Raw genomic sequence first — 16,200 nt, 5'->3', positions numbered from 1 at the left:
GAAAAACAACAAAATAATTTGGTGGAATATGTGACAGACAGGAATTAACATGTGATACTCGTGGTATCTGCATATAATAGGCATCAGATTTTAAGGAGCTTGCAAAGAGGAGGAGGGGATTTTAATATTGAGTGGAAATATTAAAGATTCCATAACTTCAGGGCAGTTAGGAAAAATGGTTTCAGACTTTACTCAACCTGGAATTTTTCTCTTTTTACCAAAATTCAGGAGCTATAGATCCTTTCCACTGTTAGCATGCTGATACAAAATAAATGGAAAAACAGAAATGGAGAAGTACAAAGAGAATACTGCTATAGAGAAAAAGAAGTAGAAACAGAGAGAAACCAAGAGAGAATAAGGCCAAGGCACAGAGACTAGATGATGAATAGAATATGGGTTATCAGCTCCCTCCTTTAACCTAATACTCAGTGTTATAAACTGAATTGTGTCCCCCCAGAATTCTTATGTTGAAGTCCTGATTCCCAGTATGCCTGGAGATCGGGCCTTTAAGGAGGTAATTAAGGTTAAAGTGAGGTCAAAGCATGGGGCCCTAATCCAAGAGGACTATTGTCCTTATGAGGAAGAGACACCAGAAATCTCTCTCTCTCTCAGTGCATGCATAAAGGCCATATAGGAACACCCTGAGAAAGTGGCCATCCATTTTCAAGCCAGGAAGAGAGATCTAACCAGAAACCAACCTTGTTGGCACCTTAATCTTAGAATCCCAGCCTCCAGAACTATGAGAAAATAAATGTTTGTTGTTTAAGCCACCCAGTCCGCTATATTTCATTATGGCAACCAGAACAGACTAATACACTCAGTATGCCAGTAGAGAAGCAGTATGCTTGGCAGATCTGGGAGCAGTGTCCATAATGGGAAACAATACCCATGAGAGGCACAAAGGGGGCAAACAATAGTTTGTAAGAGAGGATGGGGGCATAGCCTGGAGATCGGCAGTTGCACCCCTTTTTTTTCTCTGTATATACTCAGGTACACCTCAGAGTTTCAGTCTGGGAAGCAAAGCACAGAATCAGCTGGAGGTGCCTCCTCCGTTACATTTGTATACTCTTGCTTATGCCTGCTGGATGAGCATAAAATTTGAATACAAAACATTACCATTTGCCTCTCTTCCCAAAACAAAACCCCAAACCAAAAACTCTGCATTACACACGTGTAATTTGGAATCCTAGGTTACCTGAGTCTACCTTGTCTGAGTCATGAGGCTAGAAGACACAGAGGACAAAGTACTAATCTGAGATCTAGACAGTACCAGCATCTAGCTGGGGTGGGGCACTAGCAACATTGGGGTCAGCAGCCAGACTTGCTAACTTCCAAGTGTTGATATACCTACAAAAATCTTGTTTGTTTTCCTTAATGTGATACCATCGTTGCATTAGACAGGTCAATATGACTAAGCCTTAGAAGAATTTTAAAATTACAAACATATTATTAGTAAAAAGTTACCCCAAGATATATTAAGTTGTTAATATAAGTTGAAGTAGAGGAAAGCTCTGCCTCAGTTTGACTAAGTCCTCTCTATGCCCCAATCTTGTTCTGTTACACCCATGTAATCCAGTTGCCCAATATTGGTGTGCACCCTAAGCCAACCTAAACAACAAATACAAAGTTAAAACAAAAATCCAATCTTCTTCCTGTACTCCTTACCTTCTCATGCCCAGCAAACAAACAAACTCTTGTCCTTGAATAGCCAAACCATTTTCTCTGCTGTAAGGAGAAATGAGGTGACCATATTTGTTTTTATCTGAGTTTGAAGTGACACCACACTTGAGTTGGCTCCAATTTTGTTAGCATAATGGATATGTATTAGGCCATACATCAGCTCAGGAAGATCTTGAGCAGCAACCCCACCCAAAAACAATTACAGTGACTTTCCCTAAATTCAATTTTATAACAAATCTAATCTCCACCCCTTCTTCTATCCTGAGACATTGCCAAGAGATCCAAGTGAGTCAGTGGTAGTTGGAATATATCAGAAAATGTCCAAGAAGCATTATAGCATAGGCAGACAGCACTCCCTGCTAGGTGGTACTCAGTTTAGAGGTGACTGTCCTTCAAGGGAAGCCGTCTCACTAGTAGTAAGCTTAACCATGGGGAATGGATGCTGGACACTACTCCCTCTGGTGGAACTGGGTAAGGTCAGCTTTCCCCTTGAATAAAATGTTCCCACAGACTGATCCTTTGCTTTAAAATCCTTCGTTCCTGTTCCTATGATTCACTCATGTTGGGCCTTCTCATCTTGGCTCAGCTCCCCACCACCCAGTCCACAGAAACCTGTTCTTGTTCTCAGACAGGTTGAAGTGGAAGAAAGTTCTGCTTCAGTTTGACTAAGCCTTCTCTATGTCCCAGTGAGCAGAGGCTTTTGAAACAAAAAGAGCCAGGAAGAAACTCTTTTTCCCCCTCTGTCACATTTCTCCCCTGAGAAACTGATCATGGAAAATCTAGCTGCTGGAAAGCAGCAGAAGAAAGACATGGAAAAAAGTTCCAAGGAGGAAAAAAGAAAAAAGCAACAACATCGGTAAATATCTAAAAATATTATCCTGCTGTGCTTGTTACACCACTAGCTGTATGTATGTATGCATATAAACTGCTATAAGTCCCCCACTTTCTCCTGCCTTAAGAAGGAATTCAGGGAACCAGTGACCAATAGGAATGAGTTGAGAATGTCACACAGACTTAAGCCATGGAGAAAGAAGTGATATCATTAGATCAGTACTTATCAATAGGAATGACACTGCTCCCAGGGAGGTGTTTCTGGGTGTCACAGTTCTGTTTCATTTAATAAGAAAGGATCAGAGATGTTAGATGTCCTGCAATATTCAGGGCAACCTTCCAAAAGAAAGAATTGTTTAGCATCCTGCATGACTTTTAATTGATCCACACAGAACATCCAGCTAGATGAAAATCTACTCATAATTATCTGAACCTAAACTTACCTCTGTTTTACATGTAAATGCAAAGTATTTTTTGCATAGTGTTGAAATATATTTAATTTTTCAGGAATAGGGCTATTGAGGGAAGATTGTACTTTACTCTGGAAATTTACCAAGAGTTGTTAACTATTTGGAAAAATTGTGCCTCCAATGATACATGCTGCCAGTTGGCTTTAGACCTAAGTCCAAGCATCTAACTACATTACATATTATAGTCATGCTCAAACAATTTCATATTTAAATATCTATTGTTTTATTACAAATAATCTTTCTTCCATGTATTCTTTTGCATTATAGTAAATGTCTTGTATGAATAGGGTAGCACTGGGAGAGATCAGGCACAAGCTGTCAGTTGTCTTCTCCCAGGGGAGTCACATGGACAGTGCTTCATTCTCCCAGCAACAATATGTGACAACATGTATAAAGTATTGCCAGCCAGGGAAGTTCACTTAAGCCATGTTGTCCAGGGTTTTAATTAGGGGGGCAGTCATGTAATTATGGAGTGCCCACATGGCTGACCTTACTCAGTCTCCAGTTCCTCCAAGATCAGATTGATCTTGGGGCCAAATCTACTTGTTATGTCCCCATACCCCAGGTAAACAAAGGCACTCTTTTCATGCAGGATATTTCTAGAACTTAGAGATTACCTTTTAGGAGCTGGTCAAGGGCCAAACTTTGTTTGGAATGAGTAGAGTTTGGACAACCCAGGCCTGTTGAATTAATCCTCCATAGCATGCTATGAATTTTATCTCAGAACATGAAAGGAAGTATTACAAAACTTTTGTTTAAAAAAGCATCAGATCTGCTATTGAGGCTATTGAGAGCTTCCATGACTCAATTTCTCATCTGTCAGTAAACTAATGTTGTAAATGCACCTACCAAGAACATAACCAGTTACTGATAAATGGTTCTGAATAAGCATTCAATGTCTGTTAGAATTACTAATAGTAATAGCTTTCTTAAGAGCAGAAATGGGATTACCAAATTCCTTCCAACGCAAAGGAAGTTTCATGGTCATTTGAAATTTTAGATGTGCCTTTTCAGGTTGGGGTTTTGATGGGCTCTTGCTCTCAGTCTTTCTCCCAATTAATGAAGGGAATACCTGCTATTCGAGATGAGTTTTGAATTCTAGGGAATGAGAAACAATGATAGAGAAGTGTCATTTGTCTTCCAAGGGCCTGCTCATCAATTTTGGAGGAAGAGAGCTTAAGCAAACCTCTTTTTTATTCCCAAATTGTTCCAAACTATTCACTAAGGTACTAATGAGACAGAGATTCAGGGCAGCAGTTTAAGTGATAAACATTTGTTTGAAACTTTCTTTTGGTGCTATTTCCATTGAGGGATTCCGAATAGAGCTTGTGTGTGGCACCCTCCACACACATGGCAGTGAACAGCCTGAACTCATAAAACTTTTCTTACCCAGAATGAACAAATCACATTATGTAAAGAGATTTTGAAGTGCTTTAGTCATTGCTTTCATGATATAGATACAATTTATAAAAGTATGTGAATGATTCATTTAGCCAAAATGGGTTGCATAAGTTGACTTTTGTCAAAAATGACTTAGAATAAGAGAATCCATTAATTGCAGACTATGTGATACCTCAGCTGAAGAGTCTCCATTTATGGTAGAAGTACAAACCACTTCGTCTAAAGTGAGGTGCCATCAAGCAGCAGAAAATGAGAATACATACTTTACATTTGAGAGCTTGCTTTCTAGATCATCCTACAGGGCACGGAGGTGGCCCTTGGGGATGAAGTGACTCATTCTCCCAACCCTCACTAAAAACTATTAATCTTTCTTCTTTTTGGGAAAACTGTTAACTTTTTCAGAGAATTGAAGTAAAAGTTGGGCGTTGAATAATGCAATTTAACAGAAGAAACATTCTCTAGGAGCTATCACCAAAGAGATCAAGAGAGCTTACCCTCTACCCCATCACAAGACAAGGGGCATCTTTTCCAGACTTCAGCGACCCTGGGAAGCTGAGAGCCCACCACCTTCCAGAGACTGCTGAAGTGAAATCTGCCGTTTCGTGTTCCTATTGTCCTCAGACACTCTATCATCCCACCACTCCCAAGTTCACATTCTCCTAATGCTTCTGGGGCTCCTCTGCACTGATCTGGTCTCTCATCCCTTTAGACTCACCTAAACCCTCTGACTGTGCCATTTGCTATTCCTTATCTGTGACCAGCAAACTCTTATAAAGCCTCAGTGTCATCCACATGTTTGCTTTAACTTAACTTCCTCCTGTAGCAGTTCTCAAGCAGCAGTTGTTCACCTGCTCATACTACGCTCATCTCTGGGTAGGATCATAATGAAACACTTAGGCTACTAGCTACTAATACCTTAGTCACCTGCCTGAAATGATGTTCTCCCAACCATCTGAGATTCTCACTTCCATGTGTACAACCTATATCTTTGGCTACCCCAAACTGCTCCAACTTAAAGTCACCAATTCAGACATCCCACTGTAAGGCCACAACCTCTTATACTTGTCAGTTTTTATAACCTTTTGGCTTAATTAACTCTTTCCTGCTTAATTGAGATATAATTGACATGTAACATTGTGTAAATTTAAGGTGTACAATGTGATGATTTATATATGTATATATATATATATATATATTGCAAAATGTTTACCACAATAAAAATTGAGATATAATTGACATGTAACATTGTGTAAATTTAAGGTGTACGATGTGATGATTTATATATGTATATATATATATATATATATATTGCAAAATGTTTACCACAATAAGATTAGTTAACACATATTTTACCTCATTTAATTATCATTTTGTTGTTGTTGTTATGGTGAGACCATTAAAGCTCTACTCTTACGGCAAATTTCCAGTATACGATATGGTATTGTTAACTATAGTCACCATGCTGCACATTAGATCCCAGGAACTCATTCATCTCAGTTTGTACATTTTGACCAACATCTCCCCATCTTCCCCTGGCAGCCACCAATCTACTAATTGTTCTGTGAGTTCACTGTTTTTAGATTCCACATATAAGTGAGATCATATAGTATTTGTCTTTCTCTGTCTGACTTATTTCACTTAGCATAATGCCCTCAAGGTATGTTGTGGCATAGTTTTTTTTTATTTTTATGCTTCAACCCTTCAGCATCAACATTGACTTATGTAGCTTTCTCTTGCTCTCCAATAACTATTTCAGAATTTTCCTCTCTATCCTTAAAGACCTTGCTTCCTTCTTACCATCAGCAAATGTTTTGGATTACTTGACAGAGACGTTTAGACATTGCAGTCACCTCAAATTCAGTATGTGGAAAAATATTTTTGAATCCTCCTCCTCCATCAGAAATGTCCTGCCTTCAGTGTTCTTTATCTTTGTTTCACTCTTGCACACCTCCAATTTATTCCCTCAATATTAAAAAAAATGTAAACCTGAAACTTTACTGTCTATGAGCAACCATTCCACTATTAGAAAGTCCAGGGGTGCCTGGGTGGCTCAGTCTGTTACGCATCTGCCTTTGGCTCACTCAGGTCATGATCCCGGGGTCCTGGGATTGAGCCCCACATCGAACCCCGCATTGGGCTCCCTGCTCCGTGGTGAGCCTGTTTCTCCCCCTCCATCTGCCTGCTACTCCCCCTGTTTGTGCTCTCTCTCTCTCTCTGTCAAATAAATAAATCTTAAAAAAAAAGAAAGTCCAGATGATTAGTAGTCATACTACTTCACGGGCTGGTTCCTACCTAGCTTCACCTTGTACTGCTCCTCACTTGGCCAACCTTTTTGTTCTACCCATAATCAGCATCTTTCTTTTCTTCTAATATGCTCAGGGTCTTGGTATAGGCATTTTTCTCTGTTTTCTACCACACTCACAACTGCCCATTTTTTATGTCACAACTAAAGTATCCCTTCTTCCAGTGAAGTTTCCATCAACCAAGCTTTCCAACAGAGTGGGTTAGGTCTTCCTGCTATATAGTATAAAAAATTCACATGTTTCAATTAGAATTATTGATTAATAGGCCTTTCCTGCCCTCAAATTAAGCTCCATAATGATAGGGGCTAGGTCCATTTTCTTCACTCATAGAGATTCTCAATAACATCCATGGAACAAAGTGAATGAATGACTTTAAATCAATCTGTTTACTATATTTTACAAAGTGAATTTATTGTGACTTACAGTGGTATGATTTTCTTTCCTCAAAGAAGACAAGTAACTGGAATCCTATTATCTCACTAACATGCACTCTTTTCTTGGATTGCTATCTCCTGTCTTTCCAGTTCATCCCCTAAATTATTCCTATTCTATCAAAATTTTATGCCTATACTCCTGAAGCTGAGCATGACTGGAGAAAAATGTGCAACCACATTGACTGCTCCTACTTCAAATTCAGGGCCATGAACCTGAAAGTAGACCCTGAATTCTGCTCTGCAATAATAGTACATTTCCCTGGGCTGTTTACCCACCACTCTTCTGTAAGATTTTCTCACCTCTTCCTCTCTCAGACTTTGAATATTTCCCCTGTGGCCTTCCCTTTCAGGTGACACCTTTGCTTCCTTCTCCGCTGAGAATCCTGAAGTGTTCAAAGGAGAACTTCCTCAGATTCCAGCATCATATTGACCAACATACCAACAACGCCTGTAGCTAAAAGCTCTGGCAGCCATTGATAAATGAACTGTCTGTGCTCCTCATTCAATCCTTCCACGGGTGCATTAGACCTCAGCTCCTCTCATATAAAGACATTGCTCCACAGATTCTGCCTCTCTCTCTGGTATTATTATGTTTTCTCTTGTATTATTATTTGTTCTCTCCTTCCCAGCCAGACTTTGGCTTCATCCTTCCGTTGGAACTGTGTGTATTAAGGTCACAAGTCACTTACTAAATCTGTTGGCCAATTCTCAGTCCTCATCTTGCTTCATCTTTTTGAAACATTTGACTCAGTTGATTATATCCTTCTCCTTAATATATTTTCCTCACCTGACTTGTAGAAATCTGCACCCTCCTGATTTTCCTCTACCACCTCTGCTGTGCCTTCTTAGTCTGCTTTACTGCTCCCTCTACAGGATCCATGCCTCAATGTGGGAATCAATGCCCTGGGGCTCAGTCCTTATTTGCCTATATTCACTCCCTTGATAATACCGTGGCTTTAAATTCCAATTATATACAGTTTAATTTTTTTAAAGATTTATTTATTTATTTTGAGAGAGAGAAAGAGAGAGAGTGCAGGTAGGGGGGACAGAGGGAGAGGGAGAGAGAGAGTCTTTAAGCAGACTCTGCACTGAGTGAGGAGCCCAACAGGGGGTTGATCTCACCACCCTGAGATCATGACCTGAGCCAAAACCAAGAGTCGGCTGGTTAACCGACTACACCACCCAGGCACTCCTAATTATATGCAGTTTACTTTCAAATTCATGTTATCGGTGTGGACTTCTCTCATATATACAACTGCCCACTCCAGGCCTACAAGTATTTCAAGCTTAAACTTATCCCAAACTAAACTTCTGTTCTTCTGCTTCCAAATCCACTCTTTCTATGTGTTCCGATTTCAGTTGAGGGCAGCTTAGTCCTTCCAACTCTTTAGGCCAACAGACTTTTAGCCGTTTTTGAATCTGCCAGTAAATCTTGGTTCAAACTTTAAATTATGTTAAAAAACAATCAATTCTCTCCATCTCTAACTACTGTTACACTGGTGAGTGGCCATTCATCCTTCACCTAGTTTTCACTGGTCTCTCTCTGCCTCCCTATAATGTAGTCTATATCTGACATACTAGCTGGGCTGATTTTTGGTCAAACAGTTGGATTTTGTCACTCGTGTTCTGAAACCCTCATAATGGCTTCCTAATTTGGAAGGAAGTCAAATTCCTTACAATAACCCCAAAAATCCTACATGATCTGCATGCACTTGTGCTCTGACTTATTCATCTCTGGTTCCTCTCTTCCTCACTCACTCCATTGCAGCTCAGTAGCCAGCTTGCTTTTCTTTGAACATTTAAGTATTCTCTATTTTAGGGTTTTTCACTGGTTATTCTCTTTGCCTGGGACATTCTTCTTTCTAGATAGCTTTATGTTTAACTCTTTCCTTGCTTCAAGTCTTTGCTTAAATTTGACCTCTCAAAGGCTTACCCTATTTAATTTTTTATTCTACTACCCTATTTAAAATGACAACCTACCCTTCCTAGCGCCAGTGGTTCCTCTTAATTTATTCTCTTTATTTAATGCCATTATTCGATTCTGCCATACATATTTCATCTATTTACTATGTATAGTTCATGGTCTGACTCTCAGTAGAATTTGATCACCATAAGATAATGAATTTTGATTATTTTTGTATTTTTGATCACTGATGAATTTTAAGTCTTCAGAAAATGGCTGACATAGAGTAGCAGCTCGGTAGATATTGATTGAACTAATGACTAAAGAATTTTTTTCCTTGTTAGAAAATCTTTGGCATTTATAGTAAATTATGTTCACTATATTTGAAATATTACAATATATGTATAAAGAAAAAAAACCAATCACAGCAAAATGCATTGTCCTAAAACAGTGACACTTTTATCTACTTTTAATTTTCTTTCTATGCATCAATATGTAACTGAGATGGCAGCTGAGAGCACCCCACCCCTCCTCTCCTGGGCTGCTGTGTGCTTTTTTTCCTCCTGCCAGCATCACCCTGGCATGGAACTCAGCACCTGTACAAGTCCCCTTACACATCTGCTCACACAGATGTCAATGAGAACAATGAGGGCTTTACAGAAGGAAGAATGTTAAGGGGGTCATAGCAGAATCTTAAAGTCTCATTAGACATGTCTATTCTCTGATGTTCCTTCTAGGTTTGTTGTCACCAGAAGTTTCTTTCTGACACTTTCCCCTATAGTCCCCAGTCTTGTTGGCTCCAACCTCTTGCTTGCCTCTGGTTAAGTTCAAGTTCTTCTTTCCTTAATTTTGCAAAACAATTTAGCTCTGCCTCTTTCTGTTGAAACTGATATATCAAAATCCAAGGAAAAGATTAGCAAAAGACAATTTCATTAAAGAAAAAAACCAGTCAGGGGGGCCTGGGTGGCTCAATCGTTAAGCGTCTGCTTTCAGTTCAGGTCAAGATCCCGGGGTCCTGGGATTGAGTCCCGCATCGGGCTCCCTGCTCCACGGGAGGCCTGCTTCTTCCTCTCCCACTCCCTCTGCTTGTGTTCCCTCTCTCATTGTGTCTCTCTCTGTCAAGTAAATAAATAAAATCTTTAAAAAAAAAAAAAGAAAAAAAAAACAATCACAGCAAAAAGCATTGTCCTGAAGCAGTCACAGTTTATCTACTTTTAAATCTGTGCATCTGCATGTAACTGAGATGGTGGCCAAGACCACCTCACCTCTCCTCTCCTGCACTGCTATGTGTTCATGCTCTTCAGAAGGTAAATGGTTGTTTTTTGTTTTTGTTTTTTTAAAGATTTTATTTATTTATTTGAGAGAGAGAGAGAGAGATAGCGAGAGAGAGCATAAGCAGGGGGTAGGGACAGAGTGAGAAGGAGAAGCAGACTCCCTGCTGAGCGGAGAGCCCGGACATGGGGCTCAATCCCAGGACCCTGAGATCATGACCTGAACTGAAGGCAGATGCTTAACAGACTGAGCCACCCAGGCGCCCTATCCCCTGGTTTTATAAAATCTTTTGCTTGCAATTTCTCTTTAAAATTTATAAAAATATTTTTCTGATATCAAGTATTTTTTTAAGTGTAATATTTTTTAATGCAGTATGTGGCATAATTTATTTTACCGAAGTCCTACTATTGGACATGTATCTATTTACTTAATCTGACAGTGTTTGATATAAACAGGGGAGGTTTTCTATTTGCTTTATCTCAACTAATATCTGATCTTATGTTATCTTGTTATGTAATTTATTGTTTTTAATGGTTTCTTATTGTTTTCCTTTTTTTTAAATCTTTTGCTATATGGACTACTTTGCTTTCTTCTCTCAATTTAGAAGGCATAAACTTTTTTATTTTAGTAATACTGGTTTTTAGGTAACTATAATATAACTATTATTTTCCTTGAATATTTGTGTCTAAGCATATATTAACAACCTCCATATATCATGATAAATTCAACTGGCCTTTCTTCTTCCATATTTTCCTAATTTCATTTCTAGTTTTTGTTTGTACTATGACTTCTCTGTTCTTAAGTTCTTTGTTTTTTGTTCTTTTCTCATTTTGTTGAATTACTTCTTCAAATACTTTGTATTAAGTGTACGTGTTATACTATACTTTCTGGTTGCTTGAACATCTAAAAATATCTTTTTTTGTCCTCATAGTTGAATGCAAATTTAGTCTTGTACAGATTATTTTATCACATTATTCTCTCTGCAAAGCTCAGAGCATATTGTTCTACTTTCTGATCTTAAGAATAAGTTCAATGAAGTTTGGGGATACATATGTCCTGTATCATACCCACAATTTGGAGGGGGAAGAATGTGCCACTGTTAAAATGTGGTTAAATTTTCAAAAATACAGGTAGAAAGGGATGTAAAAAGATAAATCATGTTTTTGTCTGCTATGTGGCAAAGTGAACACTGGAATATTTTTAGCCAGAAAGAAAATGAAAATAACACAACTGATTCTGGTACTTCTATCTCACCTTCTCTGTCCTGCGTATGTCCTGCCTACATGCCTGTTTAAGTATACTTGCTTGTTTATGATGACACTGTACAATGTTATCACGTAAGACACATTAAAATCTCCTAAATCTCAGCTGTGGTCAGGTGACATTTATTTCTTGACCATAAAATAAGCATAAGCATTATTTCAGTGTTTTAGTTCTTAAGATAATATTCCTATAAAATTGTGCAAATTTAAAATAGAATTATAAAGACTGGAATGCTGTATGACATTGGTAGCTAGGTTCTTTTGGGCTTATTTAGTTGTTTCTGGCAGAAATATTGATGTACAAATAAATGACAGCTGTCAGTTCACGCAAGATAGCTGGATTAAATGCCAAAATTTGTTTAAAACAAACTTCTTAAATTTTATTGTTGTTGAAGAGACAAATGGAAAAATTCAAAGAAGTTATAATGAATGTCAAATAAATCAAAGTTAATTTAAATAAGATCTGTGCTAATATTTATGGTATCTACATAAATTTGAATTTTAATGGTGATTTAGAAAACCCACCTTTTGGATTGAACAATGATAAGGCTTTGTAAGGAATAAGAGAATTCCAAAATACTCTGAATTAAAAAAATTTATCTGACACTAAGCATTTGAAATTCGGGCATTTTGTTTCCCAAAATTTGTGTGAAGAAGGCAAAGATGTAGCATGTAAGAAATGATATTGTTTGTTGAAAACACATTGAATTGTATATCATCATGGGTTATATGAAATAATGTTTCAAAAATGTAACTTGGCTAATAATTGGAGTGATTTGCTGAAACTTGCTTTCAGATTCACATGTTATCTTTTCCTTGAAACTTTTGCATTGTATGTTAAGAGCTGGGGCTTTTGCTCTAAGGGTGCCAAAGTAAGAGTATAGCTATTCCCCACTTCCTGTTCAAAAGTAGGAGCATTGACTAGAGACTAAACCATGGAGGAGGGTAAAGAGGAATTATGTAAAAGCAAAAATCCCCAAACCAAACAAAAAAGCAAACATCAAAACTAATATTTCAAACTTATAAATAATAAAACAAACATTTTTAGATTAAACATTTTGTGAGACTAGTTATGAACCTTTTTTTTTTTAAAGGTTTTATTGTTTGACAGAGAGAGACACAGCGAGAGAGGGAACACAGGCAGGGGGAGTGGGAGAGGGAGAAGCAGGCTTCCCATGGAGCAGGGAGCCTGATGAGGGGCTCAATCCCAGGACACTGGGATCGTGACCTGAGCCGAAGGCAGCCGCTTAACGACTGAGCCACGAGTGCGCCCCTATAAACCATGTTTTATAATATAAGAGCACTCTCCCCAATCTCTATTCCATTGCCAGTTTTATATGGCAGCCCTTCGGCCAGCACTGCTACTATCCTTACTCTTTCTTTCATTTCTCCATAGTCTATACAACCACTAAGACTGTGGTGGTAAATACAATGAAACAAATTTATTCAAAAGGGAATATGGGTATGGAGGAAATGGGGACAGTGGGGGAATGAACACAGATGTAATTATTGATCCTGGTGGAAGAGGGATTGAAAGAGATCAGTGCCTGTTCATTCTTGCATTTATTATTTTAGGTCATAAAATTAAATTTTTATCTCTGTTTAACAGATTCCACTAAGCATATTGATCCACTAACCTAGTTTTCTGAACTGGGGATGTGATTTATAGGATTTAACAGGATAGATGTTAATTAATTAATTTTTAAATGGACCTTAGTTGTACAGAATTGTGTTAATCATAATGCTTGGTTTGTAGACAAATTATCTTCATTGGTCCATGCAAGATCCTCTTTTATTTTATGTTTGTAGGTATGGTACATATGTGTATTATTAATATAAAGAACATCCATAAACTCACAACTTAATCAAGAACTAGACTATTTCTAGTTATTTATACTTACACATTTATTCATCCTTATTCTGTTCTTCTAGCTCCCACTTCCAAGTAAACACTACCCTGGATTTTTTGTCATTCATTTTCTCTCTCTCTTTCTTTGTAGCAACAGCTTTATTGGGATACAATTCATATACCAAAAAAATGCAACCACTTAAAGCATATAATTAATTTTTTTTAGTGTATTCACATACTGGTACAATCATCACTACAATCAATTTTAGAATATTTTCATCATCCCCAAACTAATCCTGTGCCCTTTGCAGTCCTCCCCATGCTCCTCATCCCCTGCAGCTCCAGGCATCCACAAATCTACTTTCTGTTTCTATATATATTTCTATGCTAGCCATTTCACTTAAATGGAATCATCATGTTGATAATGACTTTTGTGACTGGCTTCTTTAACTCGGCATAATGTTCTAAGGCTCACAATGTTGTAGCATGTACTAGTATTTCATTCTTATTTATTGCCAAATAATATTCCACTGTGTGGTTATACCACATTTTATTTTTCTATTCACCAGTTGATGGGCATTTGGATTGTTTCCTCTTTTTTTGCTATTATGAATAATGGTGCTATGAACATCCATGTACAAGTGTTTTTGCAGACATGTGTTTATATTTCTCTTGGGGATATATTTAGGAAGTAGAATTGCTGGGTCATATGATAGCTTTATGTGTACAATTTTGAGGAACTGCCAGATAATTTTCTAAACTGGCTACACCATTTTACATTTCTATTAACCATCAATGAGGGTTCCATTTAATTTTTTACAATTTTGTCAATTCTTGTTATTATCTTTTAAAATTATAGACACTTCAGTGGGTGTTAAATGGTATCTCATTGTGGTTTTGATTTCCATTTCCCTGATAACTGATGATGCTGAACATCTTTAGTGCTCATTGGCCATATGTATGTCTTTTGGGGGAAATGTCTTTTCAGGTCCCTCACCCATTTTTAAATTGGGTTCTTTGTCTTTTTATTACTGAGTTATAAGAGTTCTTTATATATCTAGACACAAGTCTTTTTTTTTTTTATTCTTATGTTAATCCCCATACATTACATCATTAGTTTTAGATGAAGTGTTCCATGATTCATTGTTTGTGCATAACACCCAGTAGACACAAGTCTTTTATAAGATATATAAGTTGCATATATTTTCTCCTATTCATTAGTTTGTCTTTTTACTTTCTTGATGGTATCCTTTGAAGCATGAGTTTTTAATTTTGATGAAATTCATTTTATTTATTTCTCTGATTGCTAGTGCTCTTGTTTTCACACTTAAAAAAATCATTGCTATATCCAAGGTCATGGAAATTTATGCTTATGTTTTCTTCTAAGGATTTTATCATTTTTGCTCTTACATGTAGGTATTTGAACCATTTTGAGTTAGTTTTTGTATATTGTGTGGTCCCACTTCATTCATTTGGATGTGGATATCCAATTGTCCTAGCAGTATTTGTTGAAAATTGTTTCCTCATTGAATTATTTTTGCATACTTGTCAAAAATTGATCATAAATATGAGGGTTTATTTCTGGAACCTAAATTTCATGCCACTGATTTATAGTATATTCTTACTCAATTATCACAGTTTTTATTCTATTGCTCTCTTAAGTTAGTTTGTGAGTAGTTTTTGTTTGCAATGATACAATATTCTTTAGAGATTAAAAAATTATATAAAGGTGTATACATAACTTCTTCAGAGTTTAGTGTTTTTAGTCAACATTTTTTACTAAAATTTATCCATGTCATAGGTAGAAATAATTTAGTGATTTCACTGCTCTGTAATATTTTGTTATTGAATATACCATATTTCCTTTATCCAGCACCCTTTCTATAGGCATATGGGTCATTTCTTGCTTTTATGCCTCCTATTTGTACAGTGTTTCTGTGAAAGTTCTTGTACCTCTCTACTAAATCCACATGAGTAAAGGTTTCTCTGGGTGTATACTCAGGGGTGGAATTGCTCCATCCTGGGTATGCCCAAATATTACTCCCCTATACAAAATGTATTAGGAATCCTATTAGTCACCACCTCTTTAGAGTTGGTATTGTTAGACTTTGTGAGTTTGTCAGTTAAAAATGTTGATTTGTATTTCCTTGACTAATAAGATGGAACATCTCTTTATATGTTTATTGCCCATATGCATTTTCTCCTCCTCCTTAAAATACCTTTCATGGTTTTCATGTTTTAAATTTTAAATTAGGTTATTTAAGCTCTTACTGATTGGTAAGATTTTTTTCATATAACTTGCTACTAACCCTTTGGTAATCATAAGTGTTGTAAATATCTTATCCCCAATTTGAGCTTCCTTCTCACTTTTTAAAGGTGTTTTTGATAATGACAAATTAAGTTTTTTTAAAAATGGAGGTATAATTGACATTTTATTAGTTTCAGGTGTACAACATAATGACTTGATATTTGTGAAATGATCACCACAGTAAGTCTAGTTAACATCTTTCACCATACATTGTTACAGCATTTTTTGTTCTTGTTATGAGAACTTTTAAAATCTGTACTCTTGAGAACCTTCAAATATTCAATACAGTATTATTAACTGTAGTTGCCATGATGCACATTACAAACCCATGACTTACTTATTTTATAAGTGGAAGTTTGTATCTTTTGCCTCTCTTCACCAATTTCACACCACAACCCCCTCCCCCAACTCCTCCTACCCGCCACCCCCCCCCCCCCCCCCACCTCTGGCAGCCACCAATCTGTTCTTTGTATCTATGAACTTAGTA

The 16,200-nt window shown here is 37.1% G+C and overlaps 1 non-coding gene across 1 annotated transcript; it reads right to left on the bottom strand.

Annotated features, from left to right (window-relative positions):
- Positions 1 to 13,261: 13,261 nt before the first annotated feature.
- On the bottom strand, positions 13,262 to 13,334 carry LOC123325041. Its single transcript, XR_006540208.1, has one exon. It is a non-coding gene; the product is annotated as a small nucleolar RNA SNORD112 (small nucleolar RNA).
- Between the last annotated feature and the right edge of the window lie 2,866 nt (positions 13,335 to 16,200).

The sequence above is a fragment of the Neomonachus schauinslandi genome, chromosome 5 (genome assembly GCF_002201575.2).
Source record: "Neomonachus schauinslandi chromosome 5, ASM220157v2, whole genome shotgun sequence".
NCBI lineage: Eukaryota > Metazoa > Chordata > Mammalia > Carnivora > Phocidae > Neomonachus > Neomonachus schauinslandi.
The sequence above is the reverse complement of the archived record's forward strand: the minus strand, read 5'-3'. Positions and strand labels throughout refer to the sequence as shown.